The sequence below is a fragment of the Heteronotia binoei genome, chromosome 11, assembly GCF_032191835.1.
Source record: "Heteronotia binoei isolate CCM8104 ecotype False Entrance Well chromosome 11, APGP_CSIRO_Hbin_v1, whole genome shotgun sequence".
NCBI classification, from domain to species: domain Eukaryota; kingdom Metazoa; phylum Chordata; class Lepidosauria; order Squamata; family Gekkonidae; genus Heteronotia; species Heteronotia binoei.
This window is the reverse complement of record NC_083233.1, coordinates 35,931,389-35,950,653: the sequence shown is the minus strand read 5'-3', so window position 1 is coordinate 35,950,653 and position 19,265 is coordinate 35,931,389. Positions and strand designations below refer to the sequence as shown.

Here is a 19,265-nt window from a genome sequence, read left to right as displayed (position 1 = left end):
GCATGACTACACTCTTTAACCAGCGTATTAAAAGCTTTTCCTCCTTAAAGTGGGATTTAGTGGTAAAAATTAAGATCCCCCCCCACCCAGTAATCTGCTTACGTGTATGTACTGCATTTACTGAAGATTAACAAAAGATTTTCATTATTAAATAGTTATTAGGTATTCAATTGTCACTGTTCCATTCTGATCCTCTAAAAGGCAAGATCGTCACACACAAATGCAGTGCTCACGACAGTTCCCATAACATGCCGCATCAATTTTTTAAAAAGCTCGTTTGTCCCTATTTCCAGTCTATAATTTTCCACTCAGCCAATGAAGTATGCAGACTTTATGTAGCAAACATAAAATGATGTTCATATGCTTCCACCACCACAAACCATCCGTACAAAGCTTCAAATCTTCCCTTAAAAGCCCAGACTATCCCCAAGAGATGAAATCTCCAAATTGCAGAGCTCTCTGCTTACCTAATAGGAGGATCTACTTATGAGCTGATTTGCAAGTGGCATGTCCATCATTTGATAAATGTACTGTTCCACTCATGACTTGCATGCAGACGCAAGCCAATACTTGCATTCTAATAACAGTATTCATCAATAGAACGGTCAGCACAGTATAATGTTACAGTGCCAGACTGAGACCTGAGAAACCCAAATTTTATCCCACAGGGATTGTTCTAGTGATTCTAGGGCCTTGGGCAAAAGTGCAAGATGTGTCCCCAAAATCACTGCCACCAGTTCCCCTCCATGGAGCCATCCTAGGTTCAAACAGGAGGTGGCCTTTGCCCCATGCAAGATGGTGGGCATATGCAGCAGGGACTGCCAAGCTGACAGCTGTCCGTGCCCCAGGGGAGAGGGGGCACAGTTGCCACCACCAAGCCAGCTGCCACCTGAGCCTGGAAGGGGGCAGGAGGGGTAGGGTTGCCAGCCTCCAGGTCAATGTTCCCTCTAAGCTGCAGAGTTTTGTGAGCAAAAATTCTACTTTGTGAGTTAGTGGCATTAAATTGTGAGCTAATGGCATTAAAGTTGTGAGGTACTGTTTAAATTGGTGTGCTCTGGGGTCATGCTTCCTGGGCTAAGACAAAAATATGTGAGCTGGAGACTAAAAATCTGTGAGCTAGCTGACGCTAGCTCGGTTTAGAGGGACACTGCTCCAGGTAGGGCAGTGCTCCTGATTTTACAACTGATCTCCAGCTGGAAGAGACCAGCTCCCCTGGAGAAAATGGCTGCTTTGAAGGGTGGACTCTATGGCATTGCATCATGCTGAGGGCCCTCCCCTCCCAAACCCTACCTTCTCCTGGGTCCACTCCCAAAGTCTCCAGGTATTTTCCAGCACAGACTTGGCAACCCTAAGAGGGGACATGCAGCAGCAGGAAGGAACCTGCCCATTCTTCTCCTTCTTTCCCACTCCTTCAGGAGTACCGGGGGCGGGGGGAGTGTCACCCAGCACAGGGCAGCTTCCCCAGCTGTTATGAACTAAGAATGACCCTGAAATCTCCTCTGTAATGGAAGCTCTCTGTAAGACCTTGGGTCAGTTACTCTTGCTCAAACTACCTTATTCTACAGGGTGGTAGTTTAGAGAATGACATGGAGGAGGGGAGAATGATGTTGTAAACATTGAATATAAATGAATAAAATAATAAGAAATCAAGCAGTATACACGATGCATGACTCAGACTTTGGATTTTTCACCTTCCATCATACTGGGTTGGATCCAGACTAAACTGGCAATGTCCATTGATCCCACCTTCCTGCTGTAAAGCACCCACATGTCAGTTCAAGGGGGGGGGGGCTGATACCCCAGGAGCAGCATTTCATGGTGTTCAGCAGGCACCAGTGGGTGGGGGAGGTAGGAAAATTCCATTGAATCACTGGGAAATCTAGTCCGGCCCCGACCTACAATCTGTTAAGAGTTATGAAAGTAGAATCAGTGCAGAATTAAGGTCTTTGGGGTTCAGAAGCTCAGTGTCCTTTGGTCCCAAATTCTATCATTTAGTCCCACCCTAGCCATGCAGCATACCCTCCTGTTTTTCATGATAGTTCCCATCCCAAGTCTGGATCATTTCTTTTCTTCCAAGGGACCTTAGGAAGTCTGATCTCGCTTCCTGTCTTGTTATGCTAGTCTCCTGAACTAGTGAGAAACAATGTTTCAACCAGCGATACTGGAGTTTTTTTTTCTCCAGCTTATTGTTTTAGCATTTGTTTTAGCTAATGTGCTCTGACACTTTCTAATAGGATCAGTCTTTCATATCCTAATGATGACAACTAACACTAATTCAATCTGATTCTAATAGGATACGATGGGGAAAATTGTTGATGTGATAAAACAGAAAAGTTGAGTAACTTCCAGTTCACTTTGCAAGGAGTAGATTGAGTTGTTACAAAAAAAAAGGGGGGGGGGGGATAATTCCAATGTTCAACATGTAGGATCCAGGCAACAGAGTCAGATCTTCTCATGCAACTGTGTGGGTAGGTGCAGTAATCTTGGCCTTTATGGTTCCTTGGTGCATGATGCATATTGCTCAGGAGAGATCCATAACCTCCAGTAGTGTGGTGCAGGGTGAAAGAGGAGAGCGCAAAAGTAGGCTTGAAACTCAACATCAAAAAAATTAAGATCATGGCATCTGGCCCCATCACTCCTTGGCAAATAGAAGGGGAAGACATGGAAGTAGTGACAGACTTCACATTTCTGGATCCAAGATCACTGCAGATGGTGACTGTAGCCATGAAATTAAAAGATGTTTGCTCCTTGGGACGACAGCTATGGTGAACCTAGGCAGTATAATAAAAAGCAGACACTTCACCCTGCCAACAAAAGTCTGTATAGTCAAAGCTATGGTATTCCCAGTAGTAATGTACGGCTATGAGAGTTGGACCATAAGAAAGACCGTGTGCTGAAGAATAGATGCTTTCGAGCTGTAATGCTGGAGAAGAATCTTGAGAGTCCCTTGGACTACAAGAAGATCAAATCAGTCAGTCCTAAGAGAAATCAACCCTGACTGTTCCCTGGAAGGTCAGATGCTGAAGCTCAAGTACTTTGGCTGCCAAATGAGAAGAGAGCACTCACTGGAGAAGATCCTGATGCTGGGAAAGACAGAAGGCAAAAGAAGAAGGGGACAGCAAAAGAAGAAATGGCAGTCTTTGGAGGATGGTGGAAGACAGGAGGGCCTGGCGTGACTTGGTCCATGGGGTGACAAAGAGGCAGACTCGACTGTGTGACTGAACAACAACAACAAAGATCTAGTATCACGTCTTCAATATCATGTTAACCTCCAATCAACATGTTGGATATTATGTAAATCCCATAGAGCAGTGGTCCCCAACCTTTGTAGCCCAGGGGACTGGTCCTAGGGCTGGCCTGCCAACCATGGCCCCAGAGCTGGCAGGGTGGGGGCACCCAATTCTGCCTCCCCCCCACACAGTGTTTCCTTCTCCCTCCTTCGCCCCCTGCGCAGCCTCACCGACCCCCCGCACAGCCCTGCCATCTTCTCCTCCCATTTTCCTCCCCCGGTTTCCTCCTCCTTCACCCCCGCGCAGCCTTGTCTCTGCCTCCTCCCCCCCATTTTCCTCCCCCATTTCCTCCTCCCTCCTTCGCTGCCCCCCATGCAGCCTCGCAGCTTCCTCCTCCCCCATTTTTCTCCCCCAGTTTCCTCCTCCCTCCTTTGCTGCCCCCCCTGTGCAGCCACCCCTCCTTCTCCTTCCCCCATTTTCACCATTTTAACGCTGGGGAAGTGGCCATGAAGAACCTCCCAGGCCGACTCCCCCTGCTGATCAGCTGATGGGCGGGAAAACCGCTGTAGCCCTTGCCTCCTTCCCTTTTCCAGCTTTAAAATGGTGAAAACGGGGGGAAGAGGAGGCGCTGCCAGGGGGGGGGACGAGGCTGGGGGTGGGGACGGCCAGGCTGTGCGGCCCATTTCAAACAGGCTGTAGCCTGGTATGGCCCTGCCATAGGAAATAACTGCCAGGCAAATGATGCCTTGAGCCAAAAAGTTCATGGCTTGAGTATTGGTCTTTCCTTAAAGGGCTGAACTAGCCAGGTTTGCCTGCACTCAGATCCCAGAACCTTCATCTTTAGTCCATGTAAACAGAATGAGGCCTCTAGACTCCAAATCTGGTATCATTACCAGGAAGAATCATACTCCTTCAGGCCTTTGGTAGCATCTTGCCTAAAATTTCTGCATGTACATATGATGTGTGCAGGATTTTTGACCATTCCCCCTCCTACAGAAGACCCGTGACACTCAAGCTATCCCTGGAAGACCCCTGCCTCACAGGAGCAGCATACCAAGGGGCTTTCTGAGCTGAAGAAGGTAGTAGGAAGTAGGAGGGTTCATTTCTGTGGCTGGAAATCTTTCCTTCCATAGGAATTTTAGGCTGGGTCCAACCTGTTGCATGGTAAAAATGGCAAAACCTCCTTCTTTCTACACTCCAGGATCTAATCTCCAGTCTGCTGCTAGCAGTTATCATTTTACTTATTTCTTTTATTATTGTTAATATAGGATGTTCAAATTTCTATAAATTGTCTTGAATAACCCTATGGGATATTAGGAAGGGAAAACACTTTACATAAATAAACACTATGGGCTACATTGGCCAGCAATGGATAATACTCCATTCCAGAACCTGCTGAAAATAGGACCAAAGCACCACAAAAAACCAAAATATTTAGGGATGCTGTTCAAACTTGTATTCCTCATATTAGAGAGCCAGTTTGGTGTTGCGGTTAAGTGTGTGGGTTCTTATCTGGGAGAACCGGGATTGATTCCCCACTCCTCCACATGCACCTCCTGGAATGGCCTTGGGTCAGTCATAGCTAGCACAGGAAGTTGTCCTTGAAAGGGCAACTGCTGTGAGAGCCCTCTGATTCAGAGAGAAGGGCGGGGTATAAATCTGCAGTCTTCTCCAGGTGGTGGCTGGAAATCTCCTGGGATTACAACAGATCTCCAGGTGATAGAGATCAGTTCACCTGGTGAAAATGGCTGCTTTGGAAGGTGGACTCTATGGCATCATATCCCACTAAAGTACCTCCCCTCCCCAAACCCCACCCACCTTGGGCTCCACTTCCAAAATCTCCAGGTATTTCCTAACACAGAGTTGGCAACCTTATCAGAAAAATGAGCTATGGCAGTGTAACACAAATGCCTGCATTACACCCCCTGGATTATTCTCTGGTTTACATAATAAATCCTAGCTAAAATATTTTCCCTTGCTTCCGCCCACTCAAGTTCATTTATTATGTCTGCAGATGTCCAAGTGGTCAGCCAGACAGAGATGGGCCGACCACCTGTCTCCACCCCCCTTCTTCTGCCCACTTTCCTGTAACTTCCCTAGCAGCTCAGATGGTTTCTGCAGCATCTAAGCTCTGTGCCAGGCAAACCTATGCGAAATATCATCAGGGTGCCTGACATCTTGCATGCTGCAAGCTTGGTGCTGAAGTGACAGCAGCACAGTAAATACAGTAGATACAGTCAAGGAAAAGGGAGGAAAGCAACAATGATAGTTGCAGAATGCATCATAACTCTTTTTGGGACTTTCTGAGAACAGAGTTCGGGATAAACTGATCTACTTCAAGTTTGTAGCAAACAGGTTGGAGTTTTTCTGAACCAGTTCAGAATTGCCACAAATATTTTCTTTCTCCCACTGTTGGTTTTCATTCTGCAAAGACCTCTGTGTTTGCACTTGGTCTCTGGTGATCCCGGAGACAGATGACCTCATGTCAAGGTCCTACTAGCATTAGACACATAAAGAGTTCTGTGTCATCATGTCATCCTGTGCTTAGCATCCCATGGAATGCTTTTACGACAATCAGCCCTTGGCCTTTCAAGATCAAGCATCAAAAGGTTAGAGCTCAAAGTCCCATTCAGCTATGCCCAAGTGGTGCAGGCTACACTTTAGAAGGTCATTCCAATGCTGGTGATTCTATTTGCTTATAGATACTGTGTTATGGCAATAGCATATGAGGGACAAATATGTAGGCATCACCCCTAAGGGGACTGAGAATTTGTGAGGTATGCACTTCCATCTCCTTATATCTTCCAATATCTCCTGTCTTCCCAGAGTCTGCCCCAGCTCTGAAGAAGGACATAATACTTTTGCAATACTGATTCACAGCACCATCAATTGCTGCATGCTGCCTATTGTCTACAATTGGCTAAATTGTACATCACGTTTCCCCCACTCAAAAAGCACAAGACCTCTCTCTAAGCAGTATAATGTTGCTCTGAATTGCAATGCATTACATGCACAACTGGATTCTTACATTTCCAGCTGCTGCTCCCCCTGCCCCCCATTTTCTTTTGGAGGATCTGGTGATGTTACCTGCTGCCTGTTTGGAGCATTTATCTGCAAAAAAGCACCCCTGGATAGGCAGTATTTGCTCTGGTAGCAGAAATTCACAAATACTTAAGTAATACGTCAGTTATTTCCACTCCTCCTTGACTCTTCTCAGTCTGTATATATAGCTACCATATTTGTACCACCCCTTCCCTTTTATTGCCATTCTTATGAACCTCGTAAAACAAGTAGATATGGTTTTTACAATTGCCAACAGACCATTAAGTATAATGACAAAAATAGCTGTTCCAATTAATACATTATGAGGACCTGGTAGAAAACAGGACACCCCCGTGTCCCCAGCATTTTTAATACTTTTTATTCCAAAATGTTTTACTGAGTGCTTTGGCCAACATATGTTTCTCTCTTCCAAAATTTTCTAGAAATCAAAATTAATCATATTACTCATAGACTTAACGTAGCTACAGAACAGTAGGGTGTCCCACTTCCTGATTAAAATGCTAGCAAAATGGATTGTTTTGTTTTGTATAATGTTTGATTTCAGAGATTTGCGTTTTCTTTAGCTGAATTACTTTCAATGTAACCCCTTCCCAATTAAAAATATATTAAAAACTAACAAAATGCTCATCATAATGATGACTGGAATATGTGAAGAGCAAATGTTTCACTGTTGCAAGAGACCACACATCCTGGAAGGTACATTTTTTTGTGAGATCTTTGCCAGTAGGAGCCACACAAACCTCTAGGGCAGTGGTGGCAAACCTAAGGCACGGGTGCCAAAGGCGGCACTCAGAGCCCTCTCTGTGGGCACGCATGCTCCCCTGCCACCCCCCCCCACAGCCCGCCCCCACCTTCCCTTCCTCCCCGGAGCTGCAATGCAGCCATGCTCTGTGACCCCCCTCCTCCTCAGAGGCATGCTGAGCTGCACCAAAGCTGGATAATATATCAGAATAGTGTTTGTAATGCAATGTAAAATATATAGGAATAGATTTTTTCTGACATAGTTCCTCTATAGAACAAAGTATTTGTATAGTATTTAGAACAACATATAGTGATTACAATGTAATTCAATGAAATTTGAAATATATTTCCCTACAGAACACTGCACCCCACCCCAACAGAAGAGGGAAAATGCTGTTTGTTACCTTCACACTTGAGAGGAGACAAGGAGATTTTGGGAGAGGAGCACAGGATGACACTTATGGTTCTCCATACCCCACACATAAAGCTCTATGGCCTCTCTTCCCTACAGGTAAAATTGTGAATGGTTTTTCAGGTCATCAACATTCGGTGGGGTTGTTGGCATAGCAGATAAGATTACTTTGGAGACAGGGTTAGTTTGGTTCATCGCCCAAAAATTACCTACTCCTGGGCTGTTATTTCGTTTTACTTCCATCACTTGTTACAAGCACGCAAGCTAAGAATTTAAGAAACTGAGATTTGCATAAAATATTTCAAACACCATATTTGAACTGTTCAAACCATCTGTGAAGCATACACATACACAAAGCAGAAGAATGTTGCTTGTTCCATCTATTTCTTTTTCTTTTTCAATATTACCTACCCCATATAAATATTTCTCTTTAACTCCCATTTTGGTATAGAACCACTAGACAGTCTGTTTGCTTCACTGAACGCAAGTAACAATTGGGAAAGATCAAAAGCAATCCCATTTTTTGAGACAGGAAGAGAAAGACAACATCCCAGTTGAAAGTATCTTATAATAATCCCCACCAGGCACAGCAAGTAAATAAACTGGCAAAATCATTTTTTTTAAATGTCATAGTAGAAAAACATCATGAAGGAACAATGAGGAGTAAAATAACAAAGAGCAATGACAAATAATGTCCAACATGGCTGATCCTTGACTAATACAAAGTTGAATAGAGCCACACTAAGAGCTACGCATTACAAAGTCTTTGTGTATGTTGGTGGACAACAGAAGGAATTTGTAATGGGAGCTGTGTGCTTTCTAGACTTCCACCAGCCCTTTCCCACATGGGAGCACAGCACAAAGGCATGAGTGAAGAACTCACACCATGTTCCATAGTCCATCTCTGAATGTGGAAATAATGTTGCACCCTCACAAAGAAGGTCTTCAAGCATGAGGTAAGACCTGTTCTGTTTGCTCTGACTTTGAGTGACCTTTAAATGAAGAAATGAAAATCTCACTGCTACTAGCGAGGGATGGTTGCTCAGTGGTAGAGCATCTGCTTGGTAAGCAGAAAGTCCCAGGTTCAATCCCCGGCATCTCCAAAAAAAGGGTCCAGGCAAATAGGTGTGAAAAGCCTCAGCTTGAGACCCTGGAGAGCCGCTGCCAGTCTGAGTAGACAATACTGACTTTGATGGACCCAGGGTCTGATTCAGTATAAGGCAGCTTCATATGTAGTCCTTACAGGTGCTTTTGGGTGATTTTTCTTCTCCTGTTTTACTGCCACAATTGAAACAGAAGGGAAAGACTAAAGTAAGGCTTTACTGGTCTAACAGTAAAATGATTTAATGTTTGGTAATCCTAAAAAACACACTTCCCTGAATGGACCCACCCTGCACCCTGAGAACACTTACATCAGATCCTTATCATCTATTAACATCTACCTCCTTCTCGCCTCAAAGTTAAGAGCATGCTAAAAATGGAAGCCGATTCCAATTTGGACTCAAAGCTTTTAAGAAAACTTTTGCTCCATCAGACTTTTGAGTGCACCACAAATAGCACGGCTTGCTTGCTTGTTAGGCACTCATTATATCATTTCTGACATTTATCTTCAATCAGTTTTCTACATTCCATTTAGAGATTTTTTAAAAAGAAGGAGGAAGGGGAGGGAGGGAGGCGATTGTGAAAGCAGGCATGAATTGCACCAAAGAGCATTTATCAAATCTGGCTTATTATTAAATCATTTAAAACTGTTGATGACTAACACGGGCCAAGGTGATGGTGATCAGCCTTGGCTTTAATGCCTGCTCCCAATAGCTGCTAACATCTGTTTTGCTGCTAAAAGACAAAGAAAAAGATACCTGGGGAATTGCTGCCACTACAATGCAGTGCTCTTTTAAAAGTTCCCCCAGAGACACCTAATGGCAGCCATTCTCTTCTATGAGAAAATGCAAAGAAGTAACTCAGAGATACTACTGGGATAAAAAAAACAAAGCCTATCCCTGGCGACTGCCAGGTCAGGATGTGTCAGGACTGTGGTCAGTTGTTCCTGGAGGCAGGATGCTAAGTCAAGCTGCCATAGCTGCCAAACTTCAAGGAGGGCTCCAAGCAGTCTGTGGGCAGCTCCTCCTGTGCCTTGGTTATTCAGAGTAAGGAGCCAAGTCAGCAAATGGCCAAAAGGGAAGACCCGATTGGCTTCTCAAGTCACCTGATTCTGTGCCAAAAGCTGCAGAATACCTTTTCTACAACAATGGTAGCTCTACAGAGCTGCAGAAATCAGGAAAGCAGTTCCCTCTCTTTGCAAGCTAGGGTTGCCAGGTCTGTGCTGGAAAACACCTGGAGACTTTGGGGGTGGATCTGAGAGAGGGCATGGTTTGGGATTTGCATGGTACAATGCCATAGAGTCCACCCTTCAAAGCAGCCATTTTCTGAATGCATTGTTTTGGTGAAAAGCCACCTAAAGGCGCACTAAAGAAGATAACAGGTTCCTTTGCCTTTGATTAAAAATCCTTTGTCTTGTCTTTTGTTTTGTTTTCTGCATTGATTTTGCAGGTCAGGTTCTGCAAACATTTGCAGATCCAAAATCAGGAGACAAGCCAGCCTTTCAGGCAAAGTGGGTTATATAGATATAGATGATATAGATATAGATACATACAGACACAGGGCTTTTTTGTAGCAGGAACTCCTTTACATATTAGGCCACACACCCCTGATGTAGCCAATCCTCCAAGAGCTTACAATAGGCCCTGTAAGAAGAACCCTGTACACTTTTGGAGGATTGGCTATATCAGGGGAGTGTGGCCTAATATGCAAAGGAGTTCCTGCTACAAAAAAAGCACTCTGTGTGTGTGTATACACACACATTACATACAGTAATTCTGATGGCAGTTTTCATTGGCATCTGATGTTATTCTATGTTTATATGCCACCTCCTACTGTTGTTAGCCGCCCTGAGCCTGCTGAGGTGGGGAGGGCGGGATAGAAATAAAATTTATTATTATTATTATTATTATTATTATTATTATGAATCATGGCAGATATGACTGGGAATTATGAGAAGACATTTAATCTGTGTTGAGAGATTTGGATTGAGGCCAGGATGAAAGGGGAATTGTGAATTAAGGCAACAGAAAGTATTTCAGGTACAAAGGTGGGAGAGTGGATTTTGAAATGTTTCTGAGAGAAAATCCACGGATCTGTGAGTAGTTCCCCCATCTGTGAACTGCCAGGGCTATGAGTCAGAACATTCCTAAAATCACTGCTCCCAAAACAAATTGCCTGTCAGGCATATGGTGCCCTGTTTTGCATACTCCCCCCAACTCCTAAATGAGTGTGAGTGGCAACAGGGCCTTTCCAGTAGTGGTGCCTTGGCTTTGGAATGGCTTCCCTACAACAGTTCACTTGTCACCTAGTTTATTAAATTTTAGGTGCTAAATAAAAATTTCTTTCCACTTGCCCAGACAGCCTCTTAATCAGGGCTTTTATTTTTGTAAGAAAAGCCTAGCAGGAACTGATTTGCACATTAGGCCACACCAAGCCAGCCAGAACTGCATTCCCGTGCGTTCCTGCTCAAAAAACCCCTTCTCTTAATTACTTTGTAGTGCCTTCCTTTGAATACTTTGAGAGTTTATTAATTGCCTTGCGCTGAATCATGTTATCATATTTTTTATCTTGTTGGGAATAATTGCCTGCTTTTGTTTCGTAAGTTTCTATATCGGGCTGTTGTTACAAAATCTTTTAGCCTGCTGCTTTCATTCTGTTGGTTATGACAACTTCATTGCTTTTAGTCATCACTTTAGTGGGTTATGTTCTGGTTTTGCTATCTGTAAACAGCTTCATGTATTTTTGGGAAATGCAACTAAATAAAATAGTTCATAGCCCAGGGCTGAACATCAATCCTGCCCACCAAGGCCTGCCATTGGCTCCCTCTGACCTGGAAGGATTATTGCATTAAAATCTCCTGCTATTATTATTTCAAAAGAGGGAAATTTGGTTTCCAATTCACTCACAATTACATTCAAGTGTTCCCAATGATGTAAAAGGGCCGATTTATCTAGGGCAGGAGGGATATATATGTTTACCAAAATCATAAAAAGATTCCCATAAACAAGTTTAATAGCTTGTTCTATAACGCTTCCAGCCTGTAGGGGGATGCCTACAAAATTATAAAGAAGAGACACAAATATAGACAAACCCATTTGAAAATGGCCTCTTGAGTTGGTTCTAAAGGCTGGGAGTGAATAGGACTTAAAACCTTCAAGATGAATCGGACTTTGGGACCAAGTGTCTTGGAGTAAGATGACATCAAAGTTCTTAAGGTAACTAATAAATTCAGCATCTTTGGATTTATTCCACCAGCCAGCCACTTTCCATGAGATTACCTTTATGTCCGATAATGGAGAAGTATTTGGAATTGAAGACAATGAAGAAGATCTCAGTCAGTCATCTTGGGAAAATTGGTTTGGCAAGCAGGAAGAAACAAAAATCATACCTTCATTTTCGAGGCCCCTTAGGATTGATGGAATTGTCCATAGACTTGGTGGGCACTGGATGGATTTCAGCAATGACCAGCCTTTCCGAAGGTCGCCTGATTTCAGGTTGGGGGTAAGTGGTTAGTGAAATCTCAGATGGGAAAGTAGATATCGTATTATCCACATTGAAGTTTGTTAAAGGAGGGCAAATGGAAATTGAAGAGTGAGGGGGATCTTGTTGATCTAGGTCAATCAAAGGCACATCTTGAAGCTCTCTCAACTTGATAGAAAAAGACCCAGGAGAGCTCTTTTGCTGCTCACTCTGCTTCAATAAGAGGCTTTCTTTCAACAAGTCTAGTCTTTTTAAAATGTCTTGTTGATCATAAGACTGAAGGGATTGGAATTGATCTCTAATATTGTCTTCCAAGATGTTGGTTGCAGAAAGAACCTCCATAGATTCATTAAGAGGGTAAGATGGAGGTGACAAATTTGCTGTGGCGGATGAAGTGTTTGCATTCAAGATGTCACCTGATCTATCTGCAACTATTGAAGAGTTATCCTGTAGGTCTAGATATTTCTTTCGATGAATCAGGGGTAGAATGATTTCATTCTTAAAGACGCACATAGGGAAGATTCCTTTGGATGAGAGATATTTTTTTGATCGCAACAGAAGCTGAGGAATCTGTGCTGACCTAAATGATAAAAACACCCTCTGTGACTGGGGACAAGCATCAAAGAAATCTATCTCATGTAGATCAATCCAAGCCGCTTCCCCTGGGAATAAAGTTCTTAGATGTCTTTTGGATAGTTGCATAGAGTTCCACAAAGGGCCCCTCCCCTTGTAGTTGCAGATGGTTAAACAGATTTTGTTTGGGGTGAGGATGAGTTTATAAAGTTGCTCTCGCTCATCGGATGAAGATTTTAATTTGTAATCTGTTGTTGACTTTGTTACTTGCTTTGGAAAGATTATTAAAAGAATCCAGGTCAGGAATGGACAGCAGATGCAACTTCGGATGTATGGCTCATGTTTGGCAAGGGCTGACCAGCCATAGGAAAAAAGGTTACAGTTGGAAGTCTTATTCTTGGTTGGGTCTAGGGCAAAAATACTTCACTTTTAAGAAGAAAGCATTAGACTGGGTGGAAGGACACAAGAAACAGTGGCTGGTGCCTTTAATATTGTTATTTCCTTCTCGCTTCTAATTTTAAGTATCTGTTGTGTATATTTAAAGGTATTTAACCCACTCAGAACACCTGAAATTGGGCAAGTTAAACATCCACCTAAATAACTACAATTTATTAATTAAAATATATATACCTCACTTTAAGAACATAAGAGAAGCCATGTTGGATCAGGCCAATGGCCCATCCAGTCCAACACTCTGTATCACACAGTGGCCAAAATACACACACACACACACACACACTGTGGCTAATAGCCACTGATGGACCTCTGCTCCATATTTTTATCCAATCCCCTCTTGAAGCTGACTGTGCTTATAGCTGCCACCACCTCCTGTGGTGAATTCCACATGTTAATCACCCTTTGGGTGAAGAAGTACTTCCTTTTAACTGTTCTAACCTGACTGCTCAGCAATTTCATTGAATGCCCATGAGTTCTTATATTGTGAGAAAGGGAGAAAAGGATTTCTTTCTCTACTTTCTCCATCCCATGCATAATCTTGTAAACCTCTATCATGTCACCCTGCAGTCGACGTTTCTCCAAGCTAAAGAGCCCCAAATGTTTTAACCTTTCTTCATAGGGAAAGTGCTCCAGCCCTTTAATCATTCTAGTTGCCCTTCTCTGGACTTTTTCCAATGCTATAATATCCTTTTTCAGGTGCGATGACCAGAATTGCACACAGTACTCCAAATGAGACCACACCATCGATTTATACAGGGGCATTATGATACTGGCTGATTTGTTTTCAATTCTTTTCCTAATAATTCCCAGCATGGCGTTGGCCTTTTTTATTGCAATCGCACACTGTCTTGACATTTTAAGTGAGTTATCTACCATGATCCCAAGATCTCTCTCTTGGTCAGTCTCTGCCAGTTCACAACCCATCAACTTGTATTTTGTAGCTGGGATTTCTTGGCCCCAATGTGCATTACTTTGCACTTGTCCACATTGAACCTCATCTGCCATGTTGATGCCCACTCACCAAGCCTCAACAGATCCCTTTGGAGTGCCTCACAATCCTCTCTGGTTCTCACCACCCTGAACAATTTAGTGTCATCTGCAAACTTGGCCACTTCACTGCTTACTCCCAACTCCAGATCATTAATGAACAAGTTAAAGAGCATGGGACCCAGTACTGAGCCCTGCGGCACCCTACTGCTTACCGTCTTCCACTGCGAAGACTGCCCATTTATATTCACTCTCTGCTTCCTATTAATTAGCCAGTTTTTGATCCACAAGAGGACCTGTCCTTTTACTACACGACTCTCGAGTTTACTAAGGAGCCTTTGATGAGAAACTTTATCAAAAGTTTTCTAGAAGTCAAGGTAAACAACATCTATTGGGTCCCCTTTGTCCACATGCTTGTTCACCCCCTCAAAGAACTGCAACAGGTTAGTGAGGCAAGATCTTCCCCTGAGTCTTCCTCAATAACTTGTGTTCATCAATGTGCCTACTCATTCTGTCCTTGATAATGGTTTCTACCAACTTTCAGACTTACTGGCCTGTAATTTCCCAGATCTCCTCTGGAACCTTTTTAAAAGATGGGGGTGACATTTGCTACCAGTCCTCAGGAACGGAGGCAGATTTCAATGAAAGATTACATATTTTTGTCAGGAGATGCACAAGTTCAACTTTGAGTTCTTTCAGAACTCTTGATGTATGTCATCCGGACCTGGTGACTTATTAGTTTTTAATTCATCAATCAGTTGTAGGACCTCCTCTCTTGTAACCTCAATCTGACTCAGGTCTTTCAACACCCCTTCCAAAATTAGTGGTTCTGGAGTGGGCAAACACTTCTCATCTTCTACAGTAAAAAGAGAGGCAAAAAATGCATTCAGCTTCTCAGCCATTTCTCTATCCTCCTTCAGTAATCCTTTGACCCCTTGGTCATCCAAGGGCCCCACTGCCTCCCTGGCTGGTTTCCTGCTTCTAATATATTTGAAGAAATTTTTATTGTTGGTCTTTATATTTTTTGCAATATGCTCCTCATAGTCCCTTTTTGTCTGCCTGATCACAGTCTTGCATTTGATTTGCCACAGCCTGTGTTCCCTTTTATTAATCTCACTTGGACTAGCTTTCCACCACTTAAAAAAGTCCTTCTTACTTTTTACAACTTTGCCTTATGGTTCAAGGCAGTTCAGTAATGTGACTGAAAATGTCATAGTTTGGAATATGCCAGTGACTGGGGGTAGGGGGAGGAGCAAATATTACACCAAAATCCTTGAACGCATAAATATATAACACTGCCTTATGCTGCATTGGCCCACTGGTCCATCTAGCTCAGGGCATTCTACTCTGACTGGTCGTGGTTCCCTCAGGGCCTCCAACAGACAATAATCTTTCTTTCATCCCTTATGACCTGAGATCCTTTCTGGAGATCTTCTGCATGCAAAGCCTGTGCTCTGCTCACTCAGTTATGACCCTCCTCCATTTGTCATTTCAGAATTACTATATGGATTGAGTTTTGGGGAAAGGTGTGGAGGGAGAAGAAGCTTTCTGTACCTGCTACATTGCAAGCACCATCATTCTCAGTGCATACGATAAAGAGATAACACATTCTTATTGGCTCATCATTCCGCTACTTGTACATGTAAATAAGTATGTCACCTACAGAACTGTGGTTGAAATGAGATCTCTCTACCTGGATCTTACTGGCTAGAATTAGGCTTGGGCATGAGCCAGGAAAATGGTGCTCATGTTGGTTCATGGTTCATTTGATTGCCCAAACTGGTGCTTGTGTTGGTTCATGGTTCATTTGATTTCCTGAACCGGTACATGGTTCATTTGGTTCAGGAGGTGTAGAACATCCCTATTGTGAGTTAGAGATGCCAAACTCACCAGGGGTCTTCAGCAGGCTCCCCTCCAACCACCCTCCAAGTTCGGCAAAGATTGGCTTTGGAATGTTCAAGTTATAGCCCCCCAAAGCAGGTGCCCCCATGAAAGCTCAGCTTCAGCGCTCACAATAACTAACTCTTCTCTCAAAGTGAAAGCAGCTGAGTCAGTGTGTCTGCTCCTATAGAGCAGAATGGAAGCTCCATGATTGGCTCCCAGAGCTGCTAATCAAGCTATAGACAATAGCTATGGGTGTTTCTCGGGTTCCCAGTAGTCCACCCCCAGCATTGCCTAGGAATTGATTTAATTGGTGCCCAGCTGTCTGGAAAAACAAACCACAAAAACTAACCAAATGAACCATCAAGGGGAAAAGGCAGTTTATTTTTTGGTTTGGGAACGACGTGACCAAGTGAACTGGTTCAAAATGAACTACAAACTGACTCAGTTCATGCTTGAACTGCGGTTCATTTTTGGGTTCATACCCATCCCTAGCTACAATCACTCTTATCCAGATGGTACACCAGGTCTCCATTATTTCTGAAAGGAAAGGGAGGGACGGTGGCTCAGTGGTAGAGCATCTGCTTTGGAAGCAGAAGGTCCTAGGTTCAATCCCCGGCATCTCCGAAAAAGGGGCCAGGCAAATAGGTGTGAAAAACCTCAGCTTGAGACCCTGGAAAGCCGCTGCCAGTCTGAGAAGACAATACTGACTTTGATGGACCAAAGGTCTGATTCAGTATAAGGCAGCTCCATATGTTCCATATGTTCAAAGCTCCATTATCTCACAGCAATCTGAACATGTAGTTTCTAGAGTTGCTGGAGATTTCTGTCTAAGATTACTTATAGCTGGATCTGGGGATTTGCCTGTAGATTTGGGGGAGAAGGGGAGAACTCAATAGATTTTGGAAAAGCCCATCCTCTCCAGTATCCATTCTTGTACATTTTGGTTCTGATACTACAGCATGCCTCACGTGGAGAGGGGCATCATTTGGCTTCTGTCTGGGTCAAGATTTTGAGGACTCCCTGAGTGTAAAAATTGGCTGTAGGTAACTCTTAAGCATACCGGCAAGTACATTTTTTATACAGGCAGTGTAAAGAAATTATGCTGCAGTGAAAAATAGAAACTGTTATTTTTAGGGGAAAGTCAATGGGTTTTTTTTGGGGGGGGGGGGGTAAAGTGCTTGTCTGCAGCATCTTCAGATTCACCTGGATTTATAAGCAAACAGCCCTTTAAAAAGATTAGGCTGGTTGTACATTCCCATCTGCCTATAAAAATGTATATTAGGTTCTCCTTTAAATTATTTAAAGAAAAGGTGAATCAGAGGATGAACCACCACAAGGAATGCACATTTCTCACTGTACAAAGAAAGTCTATTTTATTGGGATTCTAGCCTAGGATTAAGAAAGCTAAAAACCCAGAACATTTTAAAGAAATACAACCTAATCACAAAATAACCCCAGGAAGTTAGAGCAAGATTCAAGTCCATTAGCACCTTAGAGACCAACAGGATTTTTCAGGGTATAAGTTTTCGAGAGTCAAGCTTTCCAAACCAGCTCTTTCATTTAAGTCTCATGATTATGCTAAAATTTCTTTTAACAGCATTGCCAGTTTACTGATTCACAGGTACTATCCCAAGAATTTAGTGAAGTGATTCCCAAACTGTGGGTCATTAGAGAGCTATCAACATGCCATGATAAATAAAATGATTAAATAATTAAAGGTTCCTGTAAGCCTAAGGGTACTTACAAAAGAGGCTTCCCACTGCAAACTTACAATCAGTCTCTGTACTATTGGTAAGCGGTTATGTCATTTCTTTGTATAGAGACACAAAACAAAAGTACTTGCCCTCAGAAAAGATTGCCTAATGAGTCTCTGTATGAGTTTTCGCTGGCTGATATTGATCACAAACACATTTTGGAAGGGCTCCACTTAATTCTTGTTTATACATCATCATAAAGTACATGTTCCAGGAGCAAGAATGAAGCATGCCTCCAGTTTTAATTCAGGGGGAAATTCTAGAATGAAAGTTAGAAAAACTCTCCTTCAGAGTTCATTGTAGATGTACCTTACTGACTTGCTTATGAGAGGAGATTCTGGCTTGGATCCAGCCAAGCATTTACATGGGAAGAAGAATTTCTGACCATGAAGATTTTCTTTCTTGCCTCTTTTTTGCGCTTTAAAGTGCAGCACTGTGTTGCCAGCCTCAAGGTGGCACCTGAAGATCTCCTGCTATTATAGGTGATGACCAAGATCCATTCCTCTGGAGAAAATGGCTGCTTTGGAGGGTGAACTCCAGGACTTTTTCCCCCCTGGGGGAACACAGTGGAATAGAGTTCCAGAATCTCCTTGTGGAAACAATTTTTTCAAAAAAATGTTTAAAAGTTCATGAGGGGTACCCATATGCATCTTCATTTTGCTCGAGAGTTCTGACACCTCTTTTTCCAGAAAAATAGCCCTGATGGACTCCATGGCATTGTACCTTGCGGAGATTCCTCTCCTTCCCAGACCACACCCTCCCCAGGCTCCACCCTCAAAATCTCCAGGTTTTTCTCGACCCAGAGTTCCCCTAGTGCACCAGGAGCATGGGGAAGGGGGGCATTTGGGCTGCCAGGGGAGCAGAGAAACTATAAAGTCTCTTGGCTAGATTCAAGTGACTCTCATCAGCTCTGAACTTCACAGGCTTTCAAGTCCCACATAAGACCGAGAAGAAATGACCAGTTAGCACCTATGGCAAAATCTATTAAAAGACATTTTAGCATTAACACATGATGCTTAAATAAAAGAGCTGGTTTAGACATCAGTGTTGGTCTTGGGAAGGAAAAAAATCCTTGTTCAGTTTTGAAAAGAGCCCTCCCCAAAGTCAGATATTATTGTTTCAGCCTCAGCCCTCCCACCCCACATAACGCTGTTGCTAACACAGGTCAGTTTCATGTGGATATTGCAAGGATTACTCACACAAAATGCACTTGAAGTGCAGTCTAAATATTATCATTTTTCTTCATCATCATCTGGTTGGGCACAGAATACTGGACTCAAAAAAACCTAGCCTAATCCAGCAAGGCAGTTCATAGGCTACATTCATAGCCAGGTGTCTCAGTTATAAAAGCAGCTGTTCTAAACCCAATCCAACTGGAACGCAGCATCTTAAACTAAGGAGAGTTGCCAATTTGACCTCCCTTCTATGGCTTAAGAGAACAGCTTAATCAATGCAAGAAAAAGAACTGCGCGTTAGTGGCTGCTTTCTTGTACCACTTTAATGTGACTTAAATTGGTATTAGAGGCTGCTGTAAGAGCGCGCCTGAGGCAGTGACTCCTTTCCAGTGCTCCTGATTAAATTAAC

General features: G+C 43.2%; 1 protein-coding gene and 1 non-coding gene across 4 annotated transcripts in view; one reads left to right on the top strand and one right to left on the bottom strand.

Moving 5' to 3' along the window:
* IL1RAPL2 (interleukin 1 receptor accessory protein like 2) overlaps positions 1-19,265 on the bottom strand; it is a 684,727-nt gene that overhangs the window by 369,222 nt on the left and 296,240 nt on the right. The window lies entirely within an intron of this gene.
* TRNAP-UGG (transfer RNA proline (anticodon UGG)) lies at positions 16,485-16,551 on the top strand. Its single transcript has one exon. It is a non-coding gene; the product is annotated as a tRNA-Pro (tRNA).